Source organism: Acanthaster planci, linkage group LG05 (assembly GCF_054643075.1).
Source record: "Acanthaster planci isolate LZ-2023a linkage group LG05, COTS_SCS, whole genome shotgun sequence".
In the NCBI taxonomy this organism is placed as follows: Eukaryota; Metazoa; Echinodermata; class Asteroidea; order Valvatida; family Acanthasteridae; genus Acanthaster; species Acanthaster planci.
Genome location: NC_141781.1, coordinates 6,629,438 through 6,643,543, shown reverse-complemented (window position 1 = coordinate 6,643,543; position 14,106 = coordinate 6,629,438). Strand labels below are relative to the sequence as shown.

At 42.0% G+C, this 14,106-nt stretch overlaps 1 protein-coding gene across 2 annotated transcripts in view; it reads left to right on the top strand.

The window, feature by feature from the left end:
• The first annotated feature begins 7,281 nt into the window (after positions 1-7,281).
• LOC110987762 (uncharacterized) overlaps positions 7,282-14,106 on the top strand; it is a 115,990-nt gene continuing 109,165 nt past the window's right edge. The window contains exons 1-3 of one of the 2 annotated variants that reach the window (XM_022250816.2): positions 7,282-7,683; positions 8,119-8,183; positions 9,639-9,972. The gene's annotated coding sequence lies outside the window, so the exon portion shown is untranslated. The remainder of the gene's footprint in view (positions 7,684-8,118; positions 8,184-9,638; positions 9,973-14,106) is intronic. The other variant, XM_022250850.2, reaches the window with a different exon arrangement.

The following is a 14,106-nucleotide window of genomic DNA, read 5'->3' as shown; positions in this document are numbered from 1 at the left end:
TGTAATAATGAACTTTGACCTCATCATCAGCCTTCGCGCCGTCTCCAGATGGATACTCTTTATTTCTACATATAATTCGGCCAGCACGTCACTTTATCAGCATAGCCATTCGGTATGCAGTAAACCAAGTAACTTTCTCTGTAGCGTCCTGTTGGCTAGACAACCGATAGCGCTTGCGCCTAGCGCCTAGCCTTTGCGTCCACCTTTTTTGCGTATAGGCCTACTGTAAAAATGAAGCGTTTCTTAGGAAACTGTGAATATCACCTTTTTTAAAAAAAAAAATAGGGGTGCTGCATAGGAAGGAATCTAACTAGGCCCTGTCTCGTTAAAATCGTAGTAATCACACGCATGGGCTATAATGTCAATTTCCCGAACCTTCCCAACCGTGAATGGAATTATTATCCTGGTGAATTCTGCTCATTTTAACCCCAAATAATGACCTTGAGGCAACAAAGAGGAAATATGGCAAAATTTCCAGGAAGACATTTTCCGAACTTTCACAAAATGCTGTAGAGGATGGTGGGAAAAATGGGGTGGGGTATCTTTGGAAATTTAAGAGGAATTTTTAAAAGCTGCAACATTGAAAGGGGCAAGGTTTTTTTTTTTTTACTCTAGCCAAGGGTTCCCAACTCTTGGTAGAATCTTTGACGAGAAAAGTCAAAATTATCAGGTTTGGTGTCCAGAATGGGTACTTTTCATTTCCCAAGTTATTTCGTTATCTGTAATACAATTTACAGACACAGAGGGCATTTTTTAAAACAATGTAATAAGATAAAGGCGATTCAGGGAGACTGTTTCATTCACCTTCCTAAAGCGTGTATTTTTAGCATCCCCCGAAAGCTGGGCTTAGAAGGCAACAAAATGAAATTTCCACAATTTATCCCCTCTCGTGATGTTTAGTTGTTTATCCGCCCTGATTTGGCCTACTAGATAGGCCTAGGGCCAACACGGTGAGCTCCGTGGTAATTTTATCAAACGAATACAGCGCCATGGTGAAGTGCTTCTTTTGTATTAAAAGTACAGGCCTCAGGCCCCAGTCCTTACAGGCACGGTCGTCGCTAGAGGGGGTGTCGGGGCGTGTAACACCCCACACCCCCATTGGTTAGTTTTGTCGGCAAAATCATGGTCTGTCGGCAAAATGGGAAAAAAATCCAAAAAAAAGAAAAACGGAGAATGAAGGAAAGAAAGGGGGATACAGTAGGCCTTCACTCGTTTTGCGCGCGTGACGGTCCGTCGGCAAATTTCATGTGGCACCCCCCCCCATTAAAATGGTCCAGCCACGCCCGTACTTATAGGTTAGGAGAACTCTAAAGTAAGCCTACACATTTTCAACTTCAAGCAGTGGATCGCCCAATTTGGCCAAAGAAGGCTCGGTGGACGTTACAGTATCATGTTTAGCGCGATCAAATAATCTGTTTTTCAAATGCGTCTTCAGTAAATTTTGCGAGTATTGAGTGCATTTTTGCTTTCCTTGTGATTTCTTTGTTCCTTGTGGACATTCACATTACTGCCACCTTGCACAACTTTGATAGCAAATGCATTACCACGTCCAATACGTTATTTAGGGGCCATTCAAAATTTCGATGTTTTTAATTTCAATTTTTTCTTCGAAATAGTGGGTGGGTCAAGGTAAATTCTGAAAATCGAAATTCACTCTTCCTTTTAAAAAAAATCGATCTTTTGACTGGTTTGAATTAGTAAGCGGGCCGCGCCAGTGATCCGTAAGTGTTTATCTGCTTGAACTTCGTTTTGAGTTACGTAACCACCTGTGTATCTTGTACGGTGTGCAAATCCATGGGTGAAGGTGGTGGTCGAAACGAGGGCAAGGAAAAGATTGCAAAGACGGCTATATCAAGTTCGTGGTCCAAATTATATTAAGCATGTTGACTCTTACGATAAGCTTTAACCTTAGGGAATCTGCGGCCTATTGATGGTTTCTCGAGGCATGTTTTGTGGCTCGAACCATATACTGTACAACGAGCAGTGACCCTGCTGTCATTGTTACGTGAATGCGGTACGCTCTACCATGGGATGCCCAAGAATCATAAGAGCTTTGTACAATCCTGATGGAAGAGCGTCGTGCCTGTGCCTGTTACTGTCTCAGAGGGAATGAACTTGTACAAAAGCCTCAGAAGAATGATTCTTGATGAGATAGACTTGTAGACCAATAGTGTTATGTTTCCGTCTTTCATAGTGGCATATACCAGTAAACATAACTTCTTGTATAACTGATTATGTTCTTGCAGTAAATTGTTTAGTTAAGGGATATGTGATTTCAATATTCAGAAGCTTTATAAATGAATCACAATAGTTACATGATTGGTAGAGGAAAGTAGGATTCTATTTCAGTGGGATAACTGAAACAATAAACTAAAAGGACGTGAGATGTCAAGTAAATTCTCTTTATTGTTTCAACAGTTCTGTAAAAGTGCAATATTTTGAAACGACGTAAAACTGGAAAATTATGCATGAAGCATTTTTGGGATTCTATAATAATGAAATGTTTTGGCAATTTTCCCTTAAGTCCTTAAATGCAGCGAGTAATTAGTATATAGAAGATAATAATTCAACAATAACTCGAACAAAATTATGCCTCAACTCTACCGACTAGTTTACAAACGTCTTGAAAAATTTTTGAACAGTTAGAAAAAAGGTTATTATGAAACGTATACAAGATGTTAATAAACTATGCAACCCGATTGTCACACATACCGTTCATGTGACAAGATTGGTTGAAGGTCCCTGGCAAAGAACCATCATTTTCAATGTGTTATATGTGATTGGTGATTAAAATATATAACCTACTGTGCGTTTTTACTGACACGTTTGTTGGATGACAAATATGGAAATAATTATGCCAACCATTTTTTAAGCAAAGTGCTGATTGCGAGTAAGATGAAACAGCCACATTGGTATTCTACCTTTCACTAAAAATACAATCTCTGTCTTTTCGGAAGGAGTTTGAACACAAGGCACAATTTGAAGATCACCAAAAGTATATGTAGATTCCTACATACTTTCCTCTTTCCCTTAAAAACCGTTTGAATAAAAACAGTTATCATTATGATTAGGCGCTTTCCGCAATATTACGACGAGTACAGAGTACATGAGTAAGATATTTTTCTCAGTGAATTAATAGTTGCAGCAAAGACAGGTGATCTCTGTATACTTTGAATTAGCTGAATTAAATAAAGCATTTGCCGCTGTTTTTAAGGAAAACAGTCATAATGAAGATGTAGGGTTGAACCGGACAATGCCTATATTTTTGACAATTTTATGCAATAGGTTTGTAAAAGAAATTTATGTTCTCAAAATGAACTTTAATCTAAGTTTTACTGATTTGGAGTCTTTGAAACATACCCTAATTTTATTCTAAGAAACTATCTACAGAAAATTACTCCTTATATGATACTTGTGCAACTCAGATCATCAATGATTTTGGATGCAACAAAAGAAAAAAATTCATGTGTCTTCCAACGATAGGATAAAATCCAGTTTTTGATACCCTTTAGGGTTAAAACCAAAGGACCTAGCTAACGATTAAAGGCATGTAAAAACTTGATAAACAGTGGTGAACATAGTATTGCTTTTATCAACAGCCACTCTATATTAGCAATAATCTATAAATGTATTTTTGCAAAAATAAACCACAAAATTAAAGATTTCGGATCACAAACACTGCAACAAGTAGTGTACATTTTTTTCCTTTGGTGATGTCTTACATGATACACTTTGATAATCTATATAATGTCCATCATAACGAATTAATAATCCGTAATAACGAATTATGAACACATACTTGACCATGGCACTAATGGGCTTTCGTAGCCATCCCTTCAGCCTCAGTACACAGTACACGTACACGGTCGTCGCACTCAGCAGCTCGAAAGGCGCCCTCATCTTCTAGCCTTTATTGTACAACGTGTGTCATACGTCACCAGTCGGCGGTAAGTTCGACTTGACGGATAGGCCAATCAAACACTCACCCCCCGTCGACGACATGTAGTTTTTCATAATTGTATATGAATGACATGATCTTGCATAATGTATATAATGTAAGGAATTTTCACCAAGTAGTCAGTCTCACATTATAATGAAGGTATGAACGTAAAAACAACCAGTAATTTGACTGGCTGCAACCTGTTTTGGTGGATGAGCTAATTCGCCGCGAACAAATAGCTGGCAGATACGTTTACTTGTCACCCAGCGCTCGAATAGATCTATTCACTAATTAATTCATAATTATGCACGCATGCGCACAAATGGCCTTGGTGGCAACAAGTGTGAGCGGGCCATTGAAAAAGTACAGGGGTGTGACTTTGATGACCATTTTTTTTCTCAGGTTTTCTTGCTTTGTTCATTTTTTCTTCAGAAAATCTAATTAAATCGTTTTGGCTATTAGTTTCTAATCTGAGCGGGATTTTTAGCGCTCTTGGAAAAACTTTATAATCGCGATTTTTCCTGTGCACGCGAGATCTCTGTTCCTTAGTATGGCCCCTTCCATCATAAGTAGTACAAAATACATCGTTGGTGTTCTTGGAGCCAGCCTGAGTATTTGTAAACACGTACTGATTTTCAATGTACATGAACAGTACCCCTGTAAATATGAAAGTATACAAAAAAATGCAGAACTGTTCTCGCAAGTTACTTCAAAAGATGAGATTGCTCTTGGCGCATTGGTATTTTTCAAAATCATTATGTCGGGGTCTCATGCAGTGGACGTATTTTCAGCGGTTCGGTGAAACCCGAAAATCGAAACTGAAATAAAAGAAATTTTAAAGGGCCACTTAGGCCAATTTTTATCAACGGGGCGACGCGCACCAACGAAGGCCGGTTAGGTGCCGGTATGGCGCCCTCTTGTGATTTATGGATGGTTGGAAAGCGGCCGGAACCACGCCGTTGAAAACTAAAATTGGCGTTGACCAACACTCGTGCAGTGTTGGTTACATCTGGCTGCTATAAAAAGCATCAAGGCCCACTTGGTAACAGGGGCCAAGTCATGTACAGACACGACGTGAAATGGTAAACGTGTCTGCCCTGCATTTTGCTCGGGGCTACATCGGCATGGAACGAACACCGAGCTCTCGCAACAACTCGATTACGAGATTATTTATAGGTCGTATCGTCGTCGGCAGGGCATGCACGTTCGATGTTACCGGCACCGCACCACCGGCTTCGGTCGAACAATAGTGCATCCTTTTCCCACCAGGCTGGATCTTAAGGCGTCGTTTGACGAAAATATCGAGAAGCCTGGGCCTGAAGTTGGCTAATCGTGTCCAAAAAGCTGAGTTGGCAGAGTACGTGGCGCGGGAGTCGTTCCGTAATATGCATTGTGTTCCTTGTGGAACATTATAAGGCGAACAGTAAGTCTACATATAGACTTCGCTAACCACCAACACCACCAGTCGATACACACTAGGCCTATACGCTACCACAGGTAAGTAACTTTATACACGTAGGCTACTGGGATTGGAAATGCAAAAGCTGGTTACTAAGCTAAGCCGACAAGGCCCACGAGGCGTATTGACACTAATAAGGGAGCCAATTAAATCTTGAGCTTAGCAAGAGAGGAACTTGGGCGCTGTCGGAGGGAACATGCAAAATCTAATCAGGCTAAGGTATTACTAGCAAGGTACGAAGCTCGTTTGCATTCAGAATGTAGCCTTCAGTCCAAGCCTTCCGTTATTGTCGAATGTCGATTATTATTTGACTTTTCGAGATTTGTTTATTTTCCATGTTATAAGAACTGTTGGAGGAACAACTTATGAAAAATACCCCCACCCCACCCGACCCGCCCTTTTATTCAAGTTCTGTTCACAGCCGCGACTCGGTAGTTAGCACTACATTGGAGAGATCAGGGTCAAAGGTTGCAGAGAATTTCAGTAGTTTTAAAGGGTTGAGAAGTATTTATCTCGCCTCGTGGGAGTCCCGGTATTAAGCTCCAGCGTCGGCTAGCCGAATTAATAAGCATGCTGGTTAACTTGATCCCTGCGACGTTAATTATGCCGCTGAATTAGACTACTTCCTCTAGAAGATGTCGTTCGGGGGAAGGCCCAGGAAATTTTCTGCGTGGTGGGGGGGTTCGGGCTCGTCAGATTTTTTATATCCGATTTTTGAGGATAAATGGACACACAAATAGGCCTAATGCACCACATTTTACTTATATAAATATAATAACCCTTACAGGATATCATCAATTTTCACCATTTTGTTCTATTTCGTTTATGTGTCAGGGGAGGGGGTTTGATACTTAACCCCTCCCCCCGCCAAATCCACGCTTGGTCATGATTACTTCGACGTCATTCATCATCACACTTTCTGTCAGTTTGAAATGGCAAGTATTTTCAGTCTGCATCTTCAAAGAAGAGCCCACCACCGTTTATTGTGGATGTATCCAGAGGGTCCGGTTTGACTGGCAAAAATCATTTTAGTTTGTCCACGAAGGGAACAAAATTCTAACCAAACCGAATTGAAGAAGAAATAATTTGGATGCATGGCGCCTTGCCAAAACACAAAAGTCTTTTGGGGGAAGGGGCAAGCTCTGTTCTTTTGGGGAATCACTTTTTCCTTGGAATTTCAAAACGATGATATTCTTAGTTTACCGTAATAATTCGGAAGAAGATTGAAACAGCAGTAGTTTTCCTTCCATGCATTGGCCGTTACACTGTAAAACAACATTTAGAGTTTAAACGCGTTTTATACCCACCTTTTCAAACCCATAACATGTCTATTTAAATGTGTTTAGGAAAGTGTTTAAAATAATGTTAAACGCTTTTCCACAGTACATGTTAAGCTTCTTGAAATCCGCTGAGCATTTAAACACATTCCTAAACGCATACCACTAAGCATAACGCGATTAACCATGTTGAAAAAAAGTGGGAACAAAAAGTGTTTCCCGGTGAGTTTAGAAATTCTAAGAGCCTTTTATAAAAGTGCAGTGTCACAACGTGGCAACATGTACTCAGCCCTTCCAAAATTTAACTGTGTGCAGGCACAATAGGCACGCACGCAGTCGGTTAGTATCACCATAGAACTATAGAAAAAGGAGCTCCGTGGTAGGATCTAGGACCTATACCAGCAATAGTGACAGTAAGATCCTAAATTTTATTCCATTTATTTTTTAATCCATCTTTTAAGAAAGAGTTAGAATGTTTTCATGTGGCGGCGCAGAGGAGTCTATGGCTGTAAAACCAGTCACGCCCACACAGAAACAAACCAGGCATATCATTTTAATATTATAGCTGTCTCCGTTTTTAGCGCGTGCGCATGTCGTTGCAGCCTTTTCGTTAGAGTGCCATATGGAAACCGAGGGACTGAGCTAGGAATGCTTCCCTTGTAGTAGCGTCCAACAGGTTCTGGGGTTACCCGTATCGTCTTTCTTCAATTATGCTCCAATCGTTTCGGCCGGTATGATGGAATGGCTTGCCGGCGGTGCGCTGATCCGAGCGGGTCCCGTCCTTTCCTGAAGCCCATCAGACGAATTGCTGTGGAGGCCGAGATGTGCGCGGTCATCGCGCCGTGTATCAACGCTCAGCGTGATCAACCGGTGTGAAGCGACACATCAACTGTCTGAGGCCCGAAAATTGTTATCAGTTTATCTGCGTGTATCTTTTTTTATCTAATCATGGACACAATAACTCGTTGTAACAAGCCGACAATATGCAACGACGTTGATTTTGCAAGGTAAGTTTTATCGTGGCCGTGCACGATGCATTTGATTTAATACTGCAGTGATTTCTGACTTCATTAAAATATGCCATGTAATGCATGGTGACAGAATTATGACGATTTTTATCTCGCAGTAAAACAGACATAGTCGACCATGCAAGTGGTCTTACTGGACATGGTGGTTTGATTCCAGCCAAAGAAAGATGTGACGGCTGCATTTATATTTTTAGAGTGAAGTATACCATAGTCATGGTGTCCTCTGTGTTTGGTTTGGAGATGTTATTAAGACCACGAGGGTTTCTAGATACCTGCAAGCTCTGGGCTGGGATTGGAACCAGTCTCACTTCACGGGCGACTGGATTTGTTTTTGGTTTTGGGGGGCGGATCAGACTCATACTTTTTCGTTTCCTCATCAGTGACCTAGTTGGTTTTTCTACACTTTCCGTTCAGAAACTTCAGTTCTCCACGGTATAAAGAGATGGCACTGGTGCCCCACTTCAGACAGATCTGAAGAGGTAGGAGCTACTCGTAGAAAAAGATAAATATGGCACTGCGACATGTCATCAAGGTTTTGCTATAGCCTACAGTGACCTCATTCCGAAGCGATACATATGTTACATGAGGCCGTATGGAGGTCCAAACTGGCGCTTTTCCATGTTCGCGTGTTGCACGTTCCGTATTCACATCCCTTTTAGTGCATTTTGCTCGTGTAAACGGATTAAAATAGACACCGTCACGCATACGGATCACGACACGCACGTGCTTTATGGCTAAACAGTCATTTCTGTACAGTAATGTACGGAAACGGTAATTTCTCTCCCTTTCAATCGGTTAGCAAAGTCGGTAATTAATAACGTTCCTAACGTCCGTTCAAAAAGGCAAAACCTTTGGATAATTTTAAGGATAGTGACAAACATAATTTTCAATGACTTACTTTTTGGAGGACCAGATGTACCAACCTTTATTGCCCAATAATTTTACACTATGCTTGGAACTTCGACGTTTGTTTTGGTTTGGTTTGTCAGTTGTTCTGTATGATAAAAGCCCTCTATGGATCGTCTGATGGGATCAACATTTCCCATTTTAACGAAGTGTGCATAAATAGCAACTACGAGTACATAATGCGATTGCGGCTTATAATGGGGTACAAACTCAAGCCTTTAGCAGTTCACAGTGCAAAAGGTTTTACTTTTTCCCCGCACGCAACTTGCGCGTCATTCTTCAGGGACTGAGTGCCGCAATACTACCCACAGCGCTCTGTGTTTCCTTCTCGAGATTTATGCGGAGATATAAGCCTTGACATAAAAGCGCTATTTCACCACATGCTTTGCAAAGTTCATGCATGTGTTGTGTCTGCATAGATAATCAATCTCAGAGTGGGGGTTTGTTCGCCCATGCAACGTCGAGTTTTCGCCCCGTTTAGTGTAAAATTATGTTACGGAAACACTGTTAAGATAGCAGTCGATTTGGGAATATTTTGGTATCACAGTACATTTTGTATATCTATTATCGCCATAGGGCCTACTGGGTCTGCGCATTTCTGATATATTTTCACTTGAATGAATGTGATCTACTCTCCCGATTTCACTTATCGGTCATCCACTTTTGTTCTATACCACCAGGCACCTCACTTGGCTAGGGCCTAATTATGCTGCTAATGACTGATGCAGATACAAATTTCCGAGGGGCCAACTCGTTTTTTTGAGGGGGGAGGGGCCAAAATATTTGCCTTTTTTATGTAACCTTTTTGGCCTTTTAGTGACTTCAAGGGCCTTCAAGTGTAGCAGCGTGAGTGCGTGACGGGTATATTCATCAAAGCAAAACAATGATGTAAGTACATTACTCGGTTTTGTCGACAGAGGGCGTCGTGTAATTAGAGAATACATAGAGCCCTGGGGAATATAACCACAGACAGTTTCTAGACGTTAATATATTTGTGAATGTAACGCACGTCTGGCTTTAATTTGTAGACAAACGCGTCCATACTCTGGGCGGCGAACTGCCGGGAATTCTTACTAGAACGCCGCCTCAGACGGTCGGGCGGGAATCTGATGCGAAACTGGGTCTCTCTGCTGGGAACTCCCCATGGGTCAAAGCTGTAGAGACTTCTGGTGTCTTGCGGGTGCCCTTCATTGAAAGCCTATAGTAGTTTGGATTTCTTGGATTGCTGGTTGGCTGCTGCGAGCACTGCATGACTGACTGTTTACAAATCAAGGTGAACTATGCTACTGATCTGTAGGGAGAATTGGGCTACAGCTGCCTTCGAGGAGCAAATGCTTTCACCGTGACTGGCCACAGATTCAGGTAATGCTGTTCTATTAGTCTCAATGTGACTGTCAAATTTACGATTCTGTAATGTTCATCGTGCCCTTAATTAGAACCTACCAATCCCGTGCGAAAGGTTGTGATCGCGTAGTTTAATACACAAGCATTGTTATAAAGCGTAGCCTTCTGGAGGACTTGTCAAAGCGTTTCACTGCATTGCGTGAACACTGAACTACTGAATTGGTGTTGATCTAGGCTTAGTCCGCTGCTAGCTATATACATGATACCAATAAACAATATGTTTTCGCCGCTTACCCTCTATTGCCAAACAGCTATCTTCAGGTTTTAGTTAGCTTACAAATGTGAGCTTGACACCTGCTTTCTTGACCTTTCCTTTTGTCCTCCTGCATTCGTCCATGCTTGGCTGATTCCCTGTTTGTTTTGCTTGTTTGCCCTGTCTACTTGTCATTTTGCCTTTCAGAAAGATTTTGCTAGGATCGACACTTCAGGGCCTCGCTATTTTGCTATTCGTTTTTAGAATGCCGTATGCACCAGCAGTGTCAATTACTCTTCTCGTCACCAAAATAAACTGCCGAGTTCCTGTACTTTTTCCAGCTGTAAGTAGCCGGTGGTAAATTGGTTGGAAGACGAAACATGTCTGGAAATCAAAAATGATTAGCCAATCCAGCAGTTATCAGCATTTGAAGTTCGTCACATGCCCATATTGTGACATGCACTAATTGACATGTAAAGAATGTTTGTATCGTTGTGCATGCCCAGAATGGCTTTCATATTGTTACTGTAATCACATTACCAGTGTCCACCAAGCAAGTGCTCACGTGCAGCAAGAAGACAAAATGCGCGGCTCGAGCAGTTGCGCATTGCGCAGTGTCTGAACCTCAACATGAATTGAATTTGTGAAATGTTTTGTCGAAGGCGTTGCCGCGGGGTGCTTCAGAGTAACTGCGTTGAGTTTCGCTCGGCAGACATTCCGCTGCCGTGTTGTTTTCCAAGTTCGGGACCGGGCTATGTACATAGGAACTTGTGGTAATTAACCAGTTGCAAACGCCATCGACCTTGACGATGGAAGTATCTACCGACGGCAGTCTTTTTTTTCGATCAAGGCAAAGTAAAATGATGATCTCACGTTCAGCGAATGGTCGGTGAAGTGTGGGATATGGGGTCGGTTTCTAGTTCCCTTATCAACTTAACAGAATGTAAATAAATTTTAAAGAAGGCTTCCTAATAGTAACACAACTTTCTTTCCATGTGGTCTGTTGAATTAAAGAGACTTTGAAGTACAGCAGCATGACGTCAAATTTGACAGTACACTAATCAATTATGCCAGAGCTTAGATTTTTTTTACCTCGGTGATATAACCTCTGTACAATGCAAATGTACATCAGGATCTCAATTAATGAAGTGGGCACAATTTAGTAAGACTGTTGCGTGTAGACGAGCGCAGTCATGAAATTTTGTTGTACGTGCAACAAAAGTTCTGTTTGACGAGACAAAATTTCCAGATCAGAACACAATCATACCCTAGGCTTGTGCGCAAGCTCTCGTACAATGCGTAGTGCTCGATCTTTCCCCCGCGGTTTCTCTCCCGCATCCTCGTTCGCAGTTTTGGTCTTCGAGCTCGTAACTGCAACATAAATGCAGATCACATACAGCTCATGTCGTCTTGTTTTTCCATATTGGGTCACTGACTCCTATACCTCGCTTGTTCATACACTCACCCGTGTATTCTGTGGGACATTGCACCGTCGCCGAACAAACACTTCGATCCGTTCAAAGCCTTCGGGTAGTCTTTCAATTTCCCAGGTTTGATCATGCACGCGCAACTCTGAAAATGAGCCGGTCAAAGTGAAGGCCGTACACACTTTTCTGAAATATCACTTTCGTTTTCTTGGGAGCCCCTTATTAGAATTTGCATTCATCCTTTGCAGCAGCACTTCCCCGCCATTCAAAAATGCATACTCATTCTGAAAATGGCAATAAGTAGGCACATTTATTCGCATCATTTAGATAAAAAAAAGTCAAAGCACGGTCTGGTGGTTAAGTTAAAATTCCAAGTTTGTACACTGAACTGATGGGATTAAAAAAATAAAAGGAAATAAATGCATAAATACATGTAAAATGGACAGTAACTTGCAACAAATATTGAATTTCAGGATACTAATATTATTTTTAAACAGTTTCCCCCAAAGGTTGAATCATGTTGGTTTAATGTTTCAGCATTACATGGAAAAACATTTCACGGTGGCCGGTAATATACAGTCTCTTTAATTTAAAAAAAAAAGTGGTTATCACACGTGCAGTCCATTTTAAGTAAAATGAACCTTAATCGGGCGAGTTGTATCAACCTCAGTCAATTTTCTGTGAAGAACGGAGCCAACAGTCCACAGTTCTACACATGTTTTTCGCGGAAAGTTAATTACATGTTTTTTTCCACAGGCAAAAAAGTCGGATGCCAGTGTAATAAAAACGCACATCAGCCAGTTTAGTTCTCGATGACAACAGGACACTACAGACAATTGTATAATACGTGGATGTGTATCAGCGATGTAATTATACCCTTTGGGCTATCTGTACGCATGGGCTTGCGCTCGTAGTGGTGTGTCCTTATTTAAATGTTAAAGCATCGAACTTTCCCCCGTGGGAGCGCCTTTTAAAGCCGACGTGACATTTTACCAGATGTGACGCTGACGAAGGCAGATCTTTCTTTTTCTGTTGTCAGTTCTTACCTTGGCATGGTTTATGGTAACACGTTGATTAGTGTTTACCTGTACTGATTTCAGGGATGGGGGGGGGTGGAGTGGGTGGTTGCCACGGGGACCTTAACTTCTTTTCAAGTGGAAAATGCCAGCTCTGAAATTCGGTCAGGAGTCGGTCATGAAAGGAACCCATCCGTGTACTGTCCGAGACTAGCACTCTTGCAATGATTTCCGGGCCCTCGGCGTGACCGGGCATAAGCTGTGTTCGTCCGCTCGTAGATCGTCAACAGGGTATGGCAAGTGAAACTCCACCGCGCTACCTCTTTGACATTTTGGACGGATCATGTTGATTTCGCTCTTCTTCCCTGTCTTCTAGTTTGCAGGGATGCAGGGTTTTATATTCGCTGTTTGTCTACCTGCCAGACAGGAATCGATTGAATTGGCTGTTTTGCACTCCCAAGCTTGGCCTTTTTCCCCCCGATTGATCGGTATACCCTCGGCAAATAGGGTTTTCGATCAAAGTGACAAAATAATAAGACGAAGATATCATCGCGTCGTCAATTAATGAATTCTTATTATCATAAATCTTTGGGAAGATAAGGCGTTGGGAGGGAGTACATCCATTGGGAAGTGCGTGGGACTATGTAGGTGCTCCAGGAAAAATGAAGTCCCCTGCAGAAACGTAATTAAGTAGCTGACAGAAATTGTCTGCCCTGTACTGGGGCTGGCATGCAGTTGGAGTCGCTTGGGTGGGGAAATTCACGCTAAAGCTCAGGTCGAGTCTTCGTCAGGGTTATCCTCACGACAGGCAGAATGTCGGGCCGTGTAGTAGACTTGACTCAAGTCGGGATCTTCCGTGACGTCTGCGTTTATGCTTTGGATATGGAGGCCTCGCGTCGTTGCTTGCTTTGCGCCCTCTTGTGTCCATTAATTACTTTGAGTTCAGAAATCCAGACTTGATTGACCTGCCAGCCGTTGAACATGACGTATCAGCTAATCTACCAAAGCAGGTAGCAGCCGATCAAAATGATATACGGGCGATTCACAATAGTGTGCTTCCGAGAGTTCGCAACGCGTTGGCCCCTCACGATGCGCGAAATCTGTCGGCCCAATGCGCGTGTGGAAAAGGTCGACAGATTTCGCGCGTCGTGATTGGCCAACGTCTTGCAAACTCTTGGAAGCGCACTGTTGTGAATCGCCCGTATTGCTCCGGACTTGTTTTTACGATTATAATTAACGAGTTTACAAGTCTGACTACTTTGATTGGTGGAAATTCCAAGTCTGACTACTTTGATTGGTGGAAATTCTCTATACATTATGCAAGATCATTTCGTCCGTATGAAAATTATGAATAAAAAAATTCATGAAACAAACCATACAAGTTGTTTCAGAAAGTACAAAATAGAAGTTTGATTTGTTTCCATAGCAAAATCTTTTATCATGGATCGATAGACCT